Source organism: Nylanderia fulva, unplaced genomic scaffold (genome assembly GCF_048542155.1).
Source record: "Nylanderia fulva isolate GAGA-0341 unplaced genomic scaffold, ASM4854215v1 Scaffold943, whole genome shotgun sequence".
Lineage (NCBI taxonomy): Eukaryota > Metazoa > Arthropoda > Insecta > Hymenoptera > Formicidae > Nylanderia > Nylanderia fulva.
Genome location: NW_028191072.1, coordinates 13,108 through 20,576, shown reverse-complemented (window position 1 = coordinate 20,576; position 7,469 = coordinate 13,108). Strand labels below are relative to the sequence as shown.

At 37.1% G+C, this 7,469-nt stretch overlaps 1 non-coding gene across 1 annotated transcript; it reads left to right on the top strand.

The window, feature by feature from the left end:
• The first annotated feature begins 6,510 nt into the window (after positions 1-6,510).
• TRNAA-GGC (transfer RNA alanine (anticodon GGC)) lies at positions 6,511-6,583 on the top strand. The gene has a single exon. It is a non-coding gene; the product is annotated as a tRNA-Ala (tRNA).
• The last annotated feature ends 886 nt before the right edge of the window (positions 6,584-7,469 follow it).

The window sequence follows — 7,469 nt, the reverse complement described above, 5'->3', positions numbered from 1 at the left end:
ATAGGCTGAGGTTAAAAGTGCGAATAAGTGATAGACATTGAAAAATGGAGAGCGCACCGCAAAATCATGCAGAGTGTCATGAGAAGGGGTGTTATAAGACTGTCGAGAGATGGTATAGACATCTCGAGGTATGCTGTCACAATGAAAAAAAAATAACCCGTTTTGTAATAAACGTGAAGCGGTGACTTCAATTGTACAATATGTACGAAATCGCGAACTTGGTGTGCGAATACCGCATACAAGACGTGTAGCCCAGTTCCTGGGAACGCATGAAGACATTGTAAGAGTGGCTGGTGATTTATCTAAATGCACCAGAACGTCTAAGCGACACAAGCGAGTCGCATGTTATCAACGTCGATACAAAAATTGTGTCGATTATTTCACTGTGGACAACTATGAATTTGGCTACATGGACATGCCATCACCATCGGTGTCATGCAAAACACAATCATCCGAAAATGATTCTGACCAAGAAATGGAGGAGGAGGAGTCAGATAGGAGAGAACCATCGTCATCATCATCATCATCATCATCGCCAGATTTTTTGTCGGCAGCCTATTTATCTTTTCTGTGATAAAATAGGTGTACAACATATGTGATATCAACGTGTTCTGAGAGAGAGAGTAGATATGTCTTCGCGGAAGGTGTAAACATGTCGATAGACAACTACTGAGCAGCCGCTATTTTTTGTTTCGTCGGAGATCATCTTTCGGAGATAATTGCATCATTGCATGAACAAAGGGATGACCGGGATATATAATAAGGACCGATGTCACTGCCGGGTCATAGTACGGTGACATTTCAGCGCAATAAGTGACTCGAGAATCAATTGTTTTTGCAAAAATGGAGAAAGACATGGAAGTAGTGATCTCCAACGATAAAGAGATGAAGGTGGTGGTCATCCCTGATGACGAGATGGAGGTGGTCGTCGTCCCGGATGACGAGATGGAAGTTATAACCATCTCCGACGACGACAGTGACAGTGATGGTGCGGTGTACGACCCTGTGTACGACAGGGATGTGAACATCCTATTGGACGACATTGAGGATATGGATGTTGATATCGTGCCCATTGAAGAAGACGGTGATGACAATGACGATGAAGATGACAATGACGATGAAGATGACGATGAAGATGACGATGACGATGACGATGACGATGACGATGAAGATGAAGATGACAATGACGACGGGTACGATACTGACAACGTTGTCCGGGAGTCGGTGAGGTCCCGGATGTATGGCATACGCGCCACTGCATCCCTCGACGAGACAGCGAGGGTATGCATTGTGGCGTCGTATGTCATGGCGTTCGCCGTACCATGGGGGTCGTTTAGGATCTGCTTTCGCTGTTTCATGAGAAACAGGAGCAGATTCCTAAGCATCACGACCGTCGAGGAACACACAACATCGCGGTACATAAATGTACTCGAACAGCGTTGCGAGGAGTGCAAGGAAAGATTATACATATTCTACCTGGCCAACGCTTGTCCCACATGTCAAGGACGTGAGTATATATAATATGTCAAAAATATATATAATATGTCAAAAAAATATATAAAATATTAAATTATTATATTTCTATGCACAGATGTCGAGTCCGATGACAGCGATGGGTGATGCGACCCCCCCCTCTCTCTCACTGTCCCGTCAGGGCTGTAAGTATATTAAAATACCAAAAAAAAAAAATCTATAAAATATTAAATTATTAATTTAACGTATAAGACGGGCAACAAGAGCCAAATCGCGGATGACAATGCGTTATCCTAACGAAACTAAATAATTTTCCGTTAGAATTAAATACCGGTGCACAAGGCACCAAATTTTACTTGGACACGGCCAAGATTTTAAAATATGAAATAATCTCATATTTGAGATTTAATTTCAATACCCTCTTTAACCCCCCTACGGAAAATAAATAAATGAATGCAAGAGAAAAATATAGATCCGAAAATCGCTGAATCGGGAATCGAACCCGAGACCTTTCGCTTGCCGGGCGACTGCTCTTCCAGCTGAGCTATTCAGATCCTTTCGATTCTATACTTTTCTCTGTTATATATATTAATGTTAGTAAACAAACGCATTTTTAAGCCAGCGTGTATCAATATAAGAGTTTTAACAAGGCTCTGTAATATAAATATAAATTTAACGTATAAGACGGGCAACAAGAGCCAAATCGCGGATGACAATGTGTTATCCTAACGAAACTAAATAATTTTCCGTTAGAATTAAATACCGGTGCACAAGGCACCAAATTTTACTTGGACACGGCCAAGATTTTAAAATATGAAATAATCTCATATTTGAGATTTAATTTCAATACCCCCTTTAACCCCCCTACGGAAAATAAACAAATGAATGCAAGAGAAAAATATAGATCCAAAAATCGCTGAATCGGGAATCGAACCCGAGACCTTTCGCTTGCCGGGCGACTGCTCTTCCAGCTGAGCTATTCAGATCCTTTCGATTCTATACTTTTCTCTGTTATATATATTAATGTTGGTAAACAAACGCATTTTTAAGCCAGCGTGTATCAATATAAGAGTTTTAACAAGGCTCTGTAATATAAATATAAATTTAACGTATAAGACGGGCAACAAGAGCCAAATCGCGGATGACAATGCGTTATCCTAACGAAACTAAATAATTTTCCGTTAGAATTAAATACCGGTGCACAAGGCACCAAATTTTACTTGGACACGGCCAAGATTTTAAAATATGAAATAATCTCATATTTGAGAATTAATTTCAATACCCCCTTTAACCCCCCTACGCAAAATAAATAAATGAATGCAAGAGAAAAATATAGATCCGAAAATCGCTGAATCGGGAATCGAACCCGAGACCTTTCGCATGCCGGGCGACTGCTCTTCCAGCTGAGCTATTCAGATCCTTTCGATTCTATACTTTTCTCTGTTATATATATTAATGTTGGTAAACAAACGCATTTTTAAGCCAGCGTGTATCAATATAAGAGTTTTAACAAGGCTCTGTAATATAAATATAAATTTAACGTATAAGACGGGCATTTAATTCTAACGGAAAATTATTATTTAATTCTAACGGAAAATTATTTTGTTTCGTTAGGATAACGCATTGTCATCCGCGATTTGGCTCTTGTTGCCCGTCTTATACGTTAAATTTATATTTATATTACAGAGCCTTGTTAAAACTCTTATATTGATACACGCTGGCTTAAAAATGCGTTTGTTTACCAACATTAATATATATAACAGAGAAAAGTCTAGAATCGAAAGGATCTGACCGGTATTTAATTCTAACGGAAAATTATTTAGTTTCGTTAGGATAACGCATTGTCATCAGCGATTTGGCTCTTGTTGCCCGTCTTATACGTTAAATTTATATTTATATTACAGGGCCTTGTTAAAACTCTTATATTGATACACGCTGGCTTAAAAATGCGTTTGTTTACCAACATTAATATATATAACAGAGAAAAGTATAGAATCGAAAGGATTTGAATAGCTCAGCTGGAAGAGCAGTCGCCCGGCAAGCGAAAGGTCTCGGGTTCGTTTCCCGATTCAGCGATTTTCGGATCTATATTTTTCTCTTGCATTCATTTATTTATTTTCCGTAGGGGGGTTAAAGGGGGTATTGAAATTAAATCTCAAATATGAGATTATTTCATATTTAAAATCTTGGCCGTGTCCAAGTAAAATTTGGTGCCTTGTGCACCGGTATTTAATTCTAACGGAAAATTATTTAGTTTCGTTAGGATAACGCATTGTCATCCGCGATTTGGCTCTTGTTGCCCGTCTTATACGTTAAATTTATATATATATTACAGAGCCTTGTTAAAACTCTTATATTGATACACGCTGGCTTAAAAATGCGTTTGTTTACTAACATTAATATATATAACAGAGAAAAGTATAGAATCGAAAGGATCTGAATAGCTCAGCTGGAAGAGCAGTCGCCCGGCAAGCGAAAGGTCTCGGGTTCGATTTCCGATTCAGCGATTTTCGGATCTATACTTTTCTCTTGCATTCATTTATTTATTTTCCGTAGGGGGGTTAAAAAGGGGGTATTGAAATTAAATCTCAAATATGAGATTATTTCATATTTACAATCTTGGCCGTGTCCAAGTAAAAATTTGGTGCCTTGTGCACCGGTATTTAATTCTAACGGAAAATTATTTAGTTTCGTTAGGATAACGCATTGTCATCCGCGATTTGGCTCTTGTTGTCCGTCTTATACGTTAAATTTATATTATATTACAGAGCCTTGTTAAAACTCTTATATTTGATACACGCTGGTTTAAAAAATGCGTTTGTTTACTAACATTAATATATATAACAGAGAAAAGTATAGAATCGAAAGGATCTGAATAGCTCAGCTGGAAGAGCAGTCGCCCGGCAAGCAAAAGGTCTCGGGTTCGATTCCCGATTCAGCGATTTTCGGATCTATATTTTTCTCTTGCATTCATTTATTTATTTTCCGTAGGTGGGTTAAAGGGGGTATTGAAATTAAATCTCAAATATGAGATTATTTCATATTTAAAATCTTGGCCGTGTCCAAGTAAAATTTGGTGCCTTGTGCACCGGTATTTAATTCTAACGGAAAATTATTTAGTTTCGTTAGGTTAACGCATTGTCATCCGCGATTTGGCTCTTGTTGCCCATCTTATACGTTAAATTTATATTTATATTACAGAGCCTTGTTAAAACTCTTATATTTGATACACGCTGGCTTAAAAAATGCGTTTGTTTACCAACATTAATATATATAACAGAGAAAAGTATAGAATCGAAAGGATCTGAATAGCTCAGCTGGAAGAGCAGTCGCCCGGCAAGCGAAAGGTCTCGGGTTCGATTCCCGATTCAGCGATTTTCGGATCTATATTTTTCTCTTGCATTCATTTATTTATTTTCCGTAGGGGGGTTAAAGGGGTATTGAAATTAAATCTCAAAATATGAGATTATTTCATATTTAAAATCTTGGCCGTGTCCAAGTAAAATTTGGTGCCTTGTGCACCGGTATTTAATTCTAACGAAAAATTATTTAGTTTCGTTAGGATAACGCATTGTCATCCGCGATTTGGCTCTTGTTGCCCGTCTTATACGTTAAATTTATATTTATATTACAGAGCCTTGTTAAAACTCTTATATTTGATACACGCTGGCTTAAAAAATGCGTTTGTTTACCAACATTAATATATATAACAGAGAAAAGTATAGAATCGAAAGGATCTGAATAGCTCAGCTGGAAGAGCAGTCGCCCGGCAAGCGAAAGGTCTCGGGTTCGATTCCCGATTCAGCGATTTTCGGATCTATATTTTTCTCTTGCATTCATTTATTTATTTTCCGTAGGGGGGTTAAAGGGGTATTGAAATTAAATCTCAAAATATGAGATTATTTCATATTTAAAATCTTGGCCGTGTCCAAGTAAAAATTTGGTGCCTTGTGCACCGGTATTTAATTCTAACGAAAAATTATTTAGTTTCGTTAGGATAACGCATTGTCATCCGCGATTTGGCTCTTGTTGCCCGTCTTATACGTTAAATTTATATTTATATTACAGAGCCTTGTTAAAACTCTTATATTTGATACACGCTGGCTTAAAAAATGCGTTTGTTTACCAACATTAATATATATAACAGAGAAAAGTATAGAATCGAAAGGATCTGAATAGCTCAGCTGGAAGAGCAGTCGCCCGGCAAGCGAAAGGTCTCGGGTTCGATTCCCGATTCAGCGATTTTCGGATCTATATTTTTCTCTTGCATTCATTTATTTATTTTCCGTAGGGGGGTTAAAGGGGTATTGAAATTAAATCTCAAAATATGAGATTATTTCATATTTAAAATCTTGGCCGTGTCCAAGTAAAAATTTGGTGCCTTGTGCACCGGTATTTAATTCTAACGAAAAATTATTTAGTTTCGTTAGGATAACGCATTGTCATCCGCGATTTGGCTCTTGTTGCCCGTCTTATACGTTAAATTTATATTTATATTACAGAGCCTTGTTAAAACTCTTATATTTGATACACGCTGGCTTAAAAAATGCGTTTGTTTACCAACATTAATATATATAACAGAGAAAAGTATAGAATCGAAAGGATCTGAATAGCTCAGCTGGAAGAGCAGTCGCCCGGCAAGCGAAAGGTCTCGGGTTCGATTCCCGATTCAGCGATTTTCGGATCTATATTTTTCTCTTGCATTCATTTATTTATTTTCCGTAGGGGGGTTAAAGGGGTATTGAAATTAAATCTCAAAATATGAGATTATTTCATATTTAAAATCTTGGCCGTGTCCAAGTAAAAATTTGGTGCCTTGTGCACCGGTATTTAATTCTAACGAAAAATTATTTAGTTTCGTTAGGATAACGCATTGTCATCCGCGATTTGGCTCTTGTTGCCCGTCTTATACGTTAAATTTATATTTATATTACAGAGCCTTGTTAAAACTCTTATATTTGATACACGCTGGCTTAAAAAATGCGTTTGTTTACCAACATTAATATATATAACAGAGAAAAGTATAGAATCGAAAGGATCTGAATAGCTCAGCTGGAAGAGCAGTCGCCCGGCAAGCGAAAGGTCTCGGGTTCGATTCCCGATTCAGATATTTTTCTCTTGCATTCATTTATTTATTTTCCGTAGGGGGGTTAAAGGGGTATTGAAATTAAATCTCAAAATATGAGATTATTTCATATTTAAAATCTTGGCCGTGTCCAAGTAAAAATTTGGTGCCTTGTGCACCGGTATTTAATTCTAACGAAAAATTATTTAGTTTCGTTAGGATAACGCATTGTCATCCGCGATTTGGCTCTTGTTGCCCGTCTTATACGTTAAATTTATATTTATATTACAGAGCCTTGTTAAAACTCTTATATTTGATACACGCTGGCTTAAAAAATGCGTTTGTTTACCAACATTAATATATATAACAGAGAAAAGTATAGAATCGAAAGGATCTGAATAGCTCAGCTGGAAGAGCAGTCGCCCGGCAAGCGAAAGGTCTCGGGTTCGATTCCCGATTCAGCGATTTTCGGATCTATATTTTTCTCTTGCATTCATTTATTTATTTTCCGTAGGGGGGTTAAAGGGGTATTGAAATTAAAATCTCAAAATATGAGATTATTTCATATTTAAAATCTTGGCCGTGTCCAAGTAAAAATTTGGTGCCTTGTGCACCGGTATTTAATTCTAACGAAAAATTATTTAGTTTCGTTAGGATAACGCATTGTCATCCGCGATTTGGCTCTTGTTGCCCGTCTTATACGTTAAATTTATATTTGACAGTAATCCCAAAGCGCAGTCCAAACATAGGCCTTGTTTAAAACTCTTATAATTAAATGATTGTTATTATTTTCTAACATGTGTCGATGCGCACTCCCTCGATCCGCCGCCACATCTCTCTCTCTCTCGCTTTCTCACCTCGCGCACCGTATATTTTTATATTTAATATTTTATATTTTTATATTTTTATATTTTATTCTTTTTATATTTTT